Below are 12,125 nucleotides of genomic sequence, written 5' to 3' on the forward strand. Positions count from 1 at the left end.
TATATATATATATATATATATTAATATATTTTTTGATTTTATATATATATTAATATATTTATATATATATATATATATATATATATATATATATATATATATATATGTATCCGCGGTGGTGCTGCTGCGGTAGCGTTGTCGCCTCACAGTAAGACGCTGTCCGGTTCGATTCTCAACTAAAGCATCTTCTGCGTGGAGACATGCGTGAATGGGTGTACCTTCGTTGAAGGTTGTGCATCAGGGCTGGTAACTCGGCACGTAAAAATCAACTACCAATCATTAGTGGACTGGAGTTCCGCTGTGGCGACCCCTAACCGGGAAAAGCCGAAAGACACAACAACATTAATATATATATATATATATATATATATATATATATTTTTTTTTTTTTTATTGTCAGTTTTTTATGTTCAGGTATTTGTGAGTTTAGATCATTTTAAGTAAACCCATATATATGCATATGTATGGTGGTAAGGATGCCAACTATTAAAATCCAAACAGGAATTGGAAAAAGTACTTTTTTCTGTATATATCTGATTTTATACATTTATTAATCTTGTCAATAGTTAATTTTACATCTAGATAAGATATTATTTCCTTACTAAATTGATAAGTAAATTTTAAGAATTCAACAGTATTATTTATATATCTAATAAACATTCCAAGCTCCTCTATACTACCTTCCCATATAATAAAAATATCATCCAAATAACGAGTATATTGCCTTATATGCTTGAAATGGATGTTTGGGAGCACAAATTCTTGCTCCCAAAAATGCCATTATTGCAGTCAGTTGTCAGACCTTTAAAACAAGTTTACACTTATGCATGCCTGCTGGATTAGCACATCCCAGCAGAACGAATCTGTCCTTGGCATCCTTAACTCCTGTAGGGGCTCTCTTATCAGCTGTAATCAGTGTTTTTCTGGGGCAATAACCCCAGAACAACGTCGTTTCATTAGAACTGTAGATTTGTTCTGCTGTTAGTTTTTCATCAGCGACAATCTTGGCAAACTCATCAATGAATTTCTTGGCTGCCCCATGATCAGCGCATGCTTTATAACACAAAATACAAGTAATCTCCGTGGTATCCCTGAAGTCTCAAAACAACCCAGTAAAGTGTAGTGGGTCCAAAAACAAAACAGTGTAAGAAACTTCTCTGTTTGGAAGATTTTCAGTCCATATATTTCTAGTTAATCACTGTATATTAATCAGATCAGACAATAGTAGTAGAAGTAGCGAACGTAAACTCGTCTTAAGTCAAAACAAAACAAAAAGTAATAATAGAAAATATATAATTGTACAGCATTACTAAGTATTTGAAAGTAATCCAAGCAAGGCAGGCAGTCTGTTTCCAGTCGAAAATCCTTTATTAAGTACTCAGACAAGCGATCCAAGTAAAACAAAAATAGTGTAATAATTTCCTCACAAGCTTTCTAAATATATACTTTTGATCAGGCATGGGAGTGGTTTATTGTGCTGTAAAACAAAGTGTTACTGGTACACATGTTAAATTCACATCCCTTTCCCCATCAGTGTGACATTCGAGCTGGTCCTGCCCTACTTAGTAGCTGTCATAATAATATATAACCCTTATGTACTTTAAATAAAATTATATAATGATGTGGTACCTCTTATTTAACCAAATTATTAAGTAGATTATTAAGTCTGTGATTTTATCCAAGATAATATACTACATGGCTGGAAATATATCAACCTTAGTTCATTTGGCATTCAAAAAATATATATAAATATATACATATACATTTTGCATGTAAAAATCAATTTCTGTTTTCATAACCTATTGTTAACAAAGATCGCTTTCGTCCTTCTAGACTTCTTCAGGTCTGTGTACAAGAACCCTAAAAACCTATATAATTGTATAATTAGTTAGTATTGTTATTATACATCATTTTGAACAAAGCGGAAAAAAGAATCAGAAAAAAATAAAAATAAGAAAAAATGTATGTATGATGATGGAAACAAAATATACACTTAAATTTCAACTGTTTTAAAATGGTATTTAAAACCAATTTGTAGAATAAAATAAAATAAAATACAATTAGTCATGTAAACATTGTGGCAATTTTCTAAGTTCCAATGCACATTTAATTGAACAGTAGTAGTTTAGTCCAGGCTTCCTAAAACAGTTCACTTTTAATTGCCACATGAGTTCATGTTTCTTCAGAATATTCAGGATGTCTCCTTCAAGATCACCCATGTCTATGCGATCCAGGATCTGGAACTTAAAACTTGTGTATCTTTTATGAAGAGAAAGGTATTTGGCTAGTGCATTATTTTTACATCCAGAGTGGATTTCTGACAGATGGCATGAAATCCTACGCTTGTGTTTATTTACAGTCTTGCCCACATAGAATGCATCACATTCATTGCACTGTGCCCTGTAAATTACTTTTTTAGTGTTACAGTCACCTCCTGCACTGGTTCTAATGATCTTCAAATGGAAAATAGCTGCTAGGCCTTTTTATAGTTTCATCAATAGGCTTATTTTCAGTGTCATTACTTTTGCCATGAAACTGTACCCTTAAGTTGAGCTTCCTCACAAACATTTTAAGGTCTATCAGTACCTGGGCAACCTCACTCGTGCAGCTTGATACAAATGTAAGTCCTTTGGACAACACACTTTTTTCCTCTTCAGTCAGTGCTTTAACAGAGTTGTTCCAGATAAGTGGGGCACCTGTTATTGTGGTACCTGTTGTTGTTATTGTATCTGTTATTGTGGCTGGTTCCTCCGTCTGAGCCTGGGACCTGGGTTGTAGTCAGGGTTCAAGTTGGGATTGCCCAGGTATTGTATTTCCCTCACTCCTGTCCACTGTTTGGTTCTCCTGTCTCCCCGGGAGTTTGTGGATAGAGTATGAGCCCTCTGGAATTCCTCCTCTGCTTTCTGGAATCTTGGTGGGTTGTAGTAGTATTCCTCGCTGTGGCTGTGGTATGGGGGGACCTGGTAAGAGGGACAAGCTTTGGGGCTCTGGTGGTGATCGTCGTTCTTTCTTTAATGGATAAAATGTTTATGAGGAAGCTCAACTTAAGGGTACAGTTTCATGGCAAAAGTAATGACACTGAAAATAAGCCTATTGATGAAACTATAAAAAGGCCTAGCAGCTATTGTCCACCACTACATCAAACACTAGCTGCTTTCAAAGTGAAATGTGAGATGGATATCAGGAAACTGCTTAAAAAACCTCCTAAGAAAAAACTTTATAAATTAACACAGGGAGAAAGAAAAGCATTGCTTGAGCTAGGCAGTGATAAATCCAGGCGTGTAATGAAGGCAGACAAGGGAGGAGGTATACTTGTGAGTGATACCACTAGCTACAACCAAAAGATAGAGAACATGCTGGAAGATAACAGATTTTATGAGTTATTTACCATGGATGACATAAAAAGAGCATATGATTTATTGAACACTAATCTCACCACATTATGGGAAGAAAAACTTATCACTGAAAATCTTTATAATTATTTATGGAGCCCATGTCCACATTTACCTTACTTTTTTGGAATACCAAAGCCACACAAGAACAGAGAAGACCCACCTTATAAACCAGTGGTAGCAAGTGGAGGTTCCCTTACTGAAGCCACAGCCATTTACCTTGATTACTTGCTGAAACCTCTAGCAGAAAAGAATAAGTCATACATAAGAGATTCAATGGATTTTTTGAAGAAAATAGAAAACATTACAGTGAAAGCTGACAGTGTTTTGGTAACTATTGATGTGGAATCCTTGTACACAGTGCTCCCTCACAATTACTGTATAACAGCAGCTATGGGGTCTTTTAAGAAACATAATCAGGGTACACAGGCACAACTGCAAAAGTTAAGCAAGCTCATTAATCTTGTACTGGACTTCAATTTCTTTACTTTCAATGGCTAACACTACAAACAAAAAACTGGTATAGCAATGGGGGCTGCCATGGCTGCCAGCATAGCTAACATAGCCCAGGGCAAATGGGAGGAGGACTTTGTGTTAAACAACACAGATTACATGCAGCATATCACATGTTATTTATGTTTTATTGATGATGTCTTTATTGTGTGGGAAGGTGACACCTTGCAGCTTGGAGATTTTATCACTTACCTCAATCAAACAACCCCCTTCCTGAAGTTTACCTCTTCCCATAGCTGTACTAAAAACCACTTTCTTAGATATGCAGATTTCCAGGGACACCAACGATAACAGAATCACCACTGATCTCTTCAGAAAACCAACGAGGGTTAACTTATTACTTCACAGTAAAAGTCTACATCCTACAAAAACCAAGTATAATGTAGTGAAGTCCCAAGGCTATAGATTAGCTCAAATTACCACAGAGATGGAACCATTTTTGAGAAACCTGAACAACTTAAAGAATGATTTTCTAGTGAGAGGCTATGAAAGTCAGATGTTAAAAAACATCCTGGAACCCATTATAGAACTGAAAATGACTGAAGCACCTTCACAGAACCTCCCCAGTATAAAAATGTTAAGTAATTCCAAAGAGAATAACAAATGCAAAAATAGCTGCATCCTGACATACACTTTGGATTATCACAGTATCAAAAATATTATTGAAGAAAACTGGGACATTGTCACAGGAAACCCTTTTTTGATTAACATCTTAGGTGAAGCCCCATCATTGTTTATAGGAAGGCCAGGAACATTAGAAATTTTGTTGAATTTAAACCTAGACCATGTGAGAAAAGCACTAAAAGATGTGAAACTAATTCTACATTTTGTATATTTATACAGCAAGGTGATAGTTTTTATTGCCCTTATTTAAAGAAGATCATTAAAACCAGTGCAGGAGGTGACTGTAACACTTGTTTGTCTTTTCGGCTTTTCCCGGTAAGGGGTCACCACAGTGGAACTCCGGTCCGCCATTGATTGGCAGTAGATTTTTTTTTACGAAATGCCGAGGTGCCAGCTCGATGCCCAACCTTCAACGAAGGCATGCCCATTTATGCACGCATGTCTTTCGAACGCTACCCAACCGTGGGGAGGACATGCAGACTCCACACAGAAGGCACTCCCAAGCCAAGCCGAGTATTGAACGGGAGAACCTCTTGCTGTGATGTAACAACGCTACTGCCGTACCACTGGAGGTGACTGTAACACTAAAAAAGTCATTTACAGGGCACAGTGCAACGAATGTGATGCATTCTATGTGGGAAAGACTGTAAATAAACTCAAGCGTAGGATTTCATGTCATCTGTCAGAAATCCGCTCTGGATGTAAAAATAATGCACTAGCCAAACACCTTTCTCTTCATAAAAGACACACAGGTTTTAAGTTCCAGATCCTGGATCGCATAGACATGGGTGATCTTGAAGGAGACATCCCGAATATTCTGGAGAAACATGAACTCATGTGGCAATTAAAGCTGAACTCTTTTAGGAAGCCTGGACTAAACTACTACTGTTCAATTAAAAGTGCACTGGAACTTAGACAATTGCCACATTGTTTACATGACTAATTGTATTTTATTTTATTTTATTCTACAAATTGGTTTTAAATACCATTTTAAATAAGTTGAAATTTAAGTGTATATTTTGTTTCCATCATCATACATACATTTTTTCTTATTTTGATTTTTTTCTGGTTCTTTTTTCCACTTTATTCAAAATGATGTGTAATAACAATACTAACTAATTATACAATTATATAGGTTTTTAGGGTTCTTGTACACAGACCTGAAGAAGTCTGGAAGGACGAAAGTGATCTTTGTTAACAATAGGTTATGAAATAGAAAGTGATTTTTACATGCAAAATGTATATGTATATATTTATATATATGTTTTGATTGCCAAATGAACTAAGGTTGATATATTTCCAGCCATGTAGTATATTGTCTTAGATAAAATCACAGACTTAATAACCTACTTAATAATTTGGTTAAATAAGAGGTACCACATCATTATATAATTTTATTTAAAGTACATAAGGGTTATATATTATTATGACAGCTACTAAGTAGGGCAGGACCAGCTTGAATGTCACACTTATGGGGGAAGGGATGTGAATTTAACATGTGTACCAATAACACTTTGTTTTACAGCACAATAAGCCACTCCCATGCCTGATAATCTTCCACACAGAGAAGTTTCTTACACTGTTTTGCAGATGCTTTATAACCACACATCTTTAAATATTTAATGCCATGCCTTTCTTAAATTTTTGTAACCACCCTGTTGAACATTCACAGTTACCTTCGATATTCATTTCATCATGATAGATTTTTGCTTGGTTCACGATCAGCGTGTCGCTAAGTGGCATGAGTTCTCTATGACGCTGATGAATCCACTCCATCGATACATTGAGTTCCTCATTTTTCACTGTATGCAATGTTTTTTCTATTTTTCATTAACTTTTGTTTGTCACTTTCAGCATAAAACTTCAACATCACTTTCAGCATAAAACTTCAACAATTTGGCTTTAGATAATGGATGTTACATTGCCAAACTCTTCAGTCAGATGCTTCACATTCACAGCGTCAGGTTTTTCCAGCAACTTGACTTTCTGTGATATAAATGAACACAAGTGCTTCACTTTTTTTCTTTTTACTATTATCCATACAGATATCTGGAGGCCTTTGCAACATTTTTAACAATACCTTCACACCGCAGAGCACAAAACATGCTGTATTGCACAAATGCGTTGCTGTGACTACTGCTGATAACAGACTGGTGTCAACTTACTGGAAAACTGTAATTTTCCATTTGTGGTGTATCAAGCCAGCACTCAAAAACTTCTGGATTTTGGAGGTTTCTGGATTTTAGAATTCCAGATAAAGGATTCTTAACCTGTGTATGAGCTATATGAAATCTGAATTTCACTAATTTGGCTTTTCAATATAAAGAAACTGGCAACTAACTCATCAGAACCAACAAGAGAAAAACACAGTATTTTACACCTCAGTCCCCTGCTGCTTTAATATATGAACTTCAAAATCACACAACAGTGGAGAAAAAGGCAAAGATCCCTAACCCACTTTATGCAGTCTGGCAAAGAATACCCAGAGCATCAAACTGATAGCAGCATAAATAAATCTAATGGAAAAATTTGCTTATACTGTTACAACCAAGAGATTCAAACAGTCGAACAACTACATGCATCATTTTATTCATCTATTTTTTTATTATTTATTTGCTTTTGTTTACCAGAAAGGCTGAGTGGACCATGCAAGAGATATAGATCACTTAGTAGGAGGGTGCACAGGAAAGCAGGTGGGGTATGCTTACTTGTGATAAAGGAGGAAGACAATGTTGTAGTTGCTGGGCGTATTAGCCGGGGTGACATCCACAGGTGCAAAGCCAGGAATTTGGAGGCTGGGATTTGAGGCTGACTTTAAAACATTTTGTAGCTGATATTTGTCAGAGTGTTACAGGAAGATTATTCCAAACTTTAGATAGGTAGGTGGAAAGTAAGGAGTCGCCAAAAGTGTTGTGTGATCTTATGGTCATGGCAAGAGAGGCACCTTTAGAGTAGAAAGGTCTAGATAGAATATTCAATTGAATAAGGGTTTTTATCTAAAGACATGCTTCTGGAGCATTTTCTCCCCGGGCCTCCGCTGAAAACAGGATCTGTGGACCTAGTCGGACTTTCCCAGTCAACAAATGTTAAATAAAAATAAATAAAAATAAAAAAAATCACTAGATAGTTTAGTAAACATCAATGTACTACATCAAATATAAAGTTTGAACATGTGAATCTTGAACTAGTAAATGGAACCCAACATATATATAATTAGCATGGGGTGTGGGGGTACAGGAGGGCTTGCTCCAACTGCAAAAAAACATTTAGTTTTGCTTGTGCTTATTATTTATTTATTTATTTATGTATTGCATCTGTTGACTGGAAAAGTCCACTGGCCCAAGGAAGAACCCATTTTCTGTGGAGGCCCAGGGAGAAAAGCTCCAACATTAATAACACAGTACAAACAAGTAAGAAAAACTGCTACAGTGATAGCAATAATTGTTAATACATTGGATGTAGAGTATATCATTGATCCATTTCATTGCAGTAGAAATATACTGAGTCTTGTACAAGACAGAGGGACATATATCTTCAAGAAATAATATAGGACTATGATAGAGAAAGAAAAATAGTGGTGATGAAGAGTTATATATATATATATATATATATATATATATATATATATATATATAAGTGTGGAAGGAGTGCAGGTATATGTCTAGATAGTTATGAGTGTGTAAGGTGAATGAGAGTGGTTACTGGGCTGATGTAGGAGGTGGAAGGGATTAATGACAGATCATGAAATCAGAATGGTGTGGGGGGACTAGGAGTGTAAGCAGAACACAGGTAGGGGTTTAGGTTTAGTAAGAGGGGGACAGTATAAGTGGTTAGTTATCAGGGGTACAGGAGCATATCCAGTTTGAGGAGAGATGCAATTTGAGGGATTTTTTAAGGGAAGCATGATTATTCATCGTCCTGAGTGATGGAGGAATCTTATTCCATAACTTGGATACAGCGTGAGAGTATAACATTTGCCCAGCTGAGTGTTTGGGTTTATCAACAATCAATAGCATTTTGTGTTCAAACCAGAGGTGGCGACTGGGGTGGTAAGTGGTTAAGATGGTGGAGAGGGAGGGACAGTTTAAGGTTCGTAGATCATCTTATGAGCTGTAGTAAGTAGTAGATAAGTGAGGTGGTGTGGGGATTCAAGCCAATTCAGTTTATGCAGAGCGATGCAGTGATGAGAGGAGTATTTTGCGCTAGTTGCGAATTTAGCAACTTTGTTATAGCAAGAGTTTAGTTTTTGTTTTAGTAATGATTGCAAGTTAGTGAGAATAGGGGTGCCATATAGAAGAGTTAAAAGCAGGAAGGATGAGGCTAAGGCCTTTTTTGCTGAGATGCTAAGGAAGTGGTTGTACCTATAAAGGGCACCTAACTTTTGATGGGTTTTTTGATGTTGCTGTGGATGTGAAGGTCAAAAGTTAGGTTGTCATCAATGATGACACCTAGTAATTTGGTACTAGGGACAACTTCAATGGTAGTATTGTTATTGGAAGGGACAGTAAATAGAGACTTATTGACAAGAGTAGATTTGGTAAATGTGAATAGCAAGAGTTTAGTTTTATTGGGGTTGAGGGTGAGGTGGTTTAAGGACATCCAGTGTTCAGTGGAGGTAAAAGCTTCTTGTGTTAGATGCTGTAAAGTAGTAAGAGATTTAGAAGAACAGATTATAGTGGAGTCATCTGCATATTGGATGATGGAGCAATGGGTTAGAGAGTTGTGAAAGTTATTGACAAACACAATGAATAACAAGGGGCCTAGAATTGAACCTTGAGGAACGCCTGTGTTAGTAGTGATGAAGGAGGAGAAGGAACCCTGCCATATAGTAGATTGTTGCCTGTTGGTAAGGTAATTAGAGAACCATTGGAGGGTGGGAGGAGATAGGCTGAGGTTGGAGAGTTTTGTTATCAGTAAGGGGTGGGAGATAGTGTTGAATGTTTTAGTTAAATCTAGAAAGATTGCAGATACAAAGGAGCCTGTGTCTCGAGCAGAGGTGTAGCTAGGATTTTCAAATTTGTACTTACAGCTCTCAAACTGCTACCCCCTCCCCAGCCAAGCTACGGCCATTCTCATAATTCACGGTCTTTTAGTGTCGATGAAGAGGCATTCGCTTTAATGCCTCTTCAGTAATATAGATTCACTCAAACTCAGTTCCTTGAATTGAAAATGAACCTGAAAGTCAGTTCTTTGAAAAATGCAGCATGGTAGGTGGGGTAGAGGATTCATGCTTTTGTTTTCTGTAACTAAGGTACAGGTTTTGAGCTTGAGTAAATTACTAACCACCTGCTACCCCTAACTAGGGTGTTTCATTCACACACACACACCCCTACCTACCTCATAGTGCAAGAAATATGGACAAAGCCTAAAATAAACAGGGACAGATATTAAATAATTCTCTCGTGAACTTAGCTGGGAACCTGTCAAAGAAGGGACACCATTTTAATATGAGCACTGTTAACTTGAGCAGCTCACAAAATTAGAGAATCTACATACATTTCTGAAATAAAAGTAATGTATAACTTTGATCATTACAGTTATTTATAATTGTAAACCCTCCAAATTTTCTTCCAAAATTGCTATTTTGCGGAGGGATTATTAGGGGGAGAGCAACATTTTGAGCCAAAATTGGTGACAGTTGAGAGGTTTGGATATTCCTAATTCTATAAAGTGATTTATTTGCATGTACCTCTCAACCTCTTAATGCAGGAAATCTGGACAAGGCCAAATATATTGGGATACAAACAGTACTAAAAATTGATCTTGTATAAACTTAAGACAGTTGATAGAATAACAGGTCTTGCTTTAGCATGCAGTTTTATGAAGGTTATGACGTCTGAAACTTAACGTCTGTTATTATTTAGTGACTTCATTCCTAAATGATTTGCCAGAAAAGTTTTATTTTGCATTTTACAGCACGAACACCAATAAATATCTGCTAAACAAAGCAATGCAGTCTCACAATGAAACTAGACTTAGCATTAAAACTTCTCTGCCCTTGAAACTCACATTCATTGAAACAGGATTGAAACCCACATTCAAAGAAAATACATTTTGCCAGTGGCAGATAAAGATTAACTTTGGGCTGTTTTCAATTCATAGGCCCCTTGCACATGAAACATACACTTGCTCTTTGATACACCTTCCTGATTGTATTAAATTATATTCCTTGTACAATACAGTATAGTTGTTAGAGAGCATTTTAAATTTATTGTTTTGAACATTTTTCCAGTAAACAATGAAACAAAATGCATGCACCAATAATGACAAAACAGCCCAATTCAGAATATTTTCATCATAAAAGTCTACTCAAACTTCTACAGTCCACCAGTATCAGTAAATATGCACAATCTCTGAACTAGTAAAAGCCATCTACATAATTCCACATTAAAGAAATCTATAACTAATGAAGAGGTTTCTGCTAGCAAACAACTTTATATTTCATTGTTTCATCTACAAATAAAGTGCATGTTGCCCTTGAGGAATAAATTGCCTATGTTGCATTAAAAAATGACACGCTAGTAATATTGCAATAGGGAATGGATGGCAAACTGATAACAGGTTCATAGTTACTACTAGATATCTTCACCAAAAGGGACTACAGCATCCACCCCCCTTTACAGCACAGTACAGTAGCAGCAATGCATCTACCTACTGTGGAAGAAGAACCCACAGCCTTCTGCATCAAAAGCAAGTACACTACCTGCTGTGCTATTAACAATACAAACAGACTCAGCATAAGCAACTCTAAACTTTAGTTCCCCTGCAGCTCTCAGTTCCTTGTAAAATGTACTCGACACTCAGCTGTATCTCTGAACTTTGCAGCACAAGAAATCTGGAAAAAGCCAACATTTATTGGGGGGGGGGGACAAAAGCCCAAAAACCAGGGACACATTTTTAAACATTGCTTGTATAATTTTGGAAAGTTGCTAGAATAAAATGCTGTGTTACCACCATGCATGTCTTGAACCCAGAACCATAAGCACTACAGTCAGTGCAACATACCACTATGCTAAAATAGTAGTTTGAAAAATAGGAAGACTGAAACTTAATGGCTATCATTTAGATAGCTCTCAACCTCTTAGCACAAAAAACCTGGACAAACAAAGCCAATAATGAGGGAATACAAATTCAGTTCTCAATTAACACCTTAGCACAAAAAACCTGGACAAACAACAAAAACAATAATGGGGGAATACAACTTCAGTTCTCACTTCTCACCATAGCTGGGGAATACAACTTCAGTTCTCACTTCTCACCACAGCTGGGGAATACAACTTCAGTTCTCACTTCTCACCAAAGCTCACAACTGTTAGAAAAAAAAAATCTGAACAAAGTTCAGAAATGGTGATGGTTAGGGACTTTAGGCTCTTTTTACCCTGAAGCAAAGGTACAGGGTTTGAGCCTAAACACCTGTAGCCAGCAGGTGAATTACATGGGGGACATTTTCACACACACACACACACACACTCACTCTCTCCTTACCTGATAATCCATTCATAATGTTCACCCGATTGCCTTCACCACAACAATAATCTGTTCACGACTGCCTTGCCCCTCCACTACAACCAACAATGATTATCCATGCGACTGCCT

Source organism: Protopterus annectens, chromosome 4.part0, assembly GCF_019279795.1.
Source record: "Protopterus annectens isolate FY-2018-M chromosome 4.part0, PAN1.0, whole genome shotgun sequence".
NCBI classification, from domain to species: Eukaryota; Metazoa; Chordata; order Ceratodontiformes; family Protopteridae; genus Protopterus; species Protopterus annectens.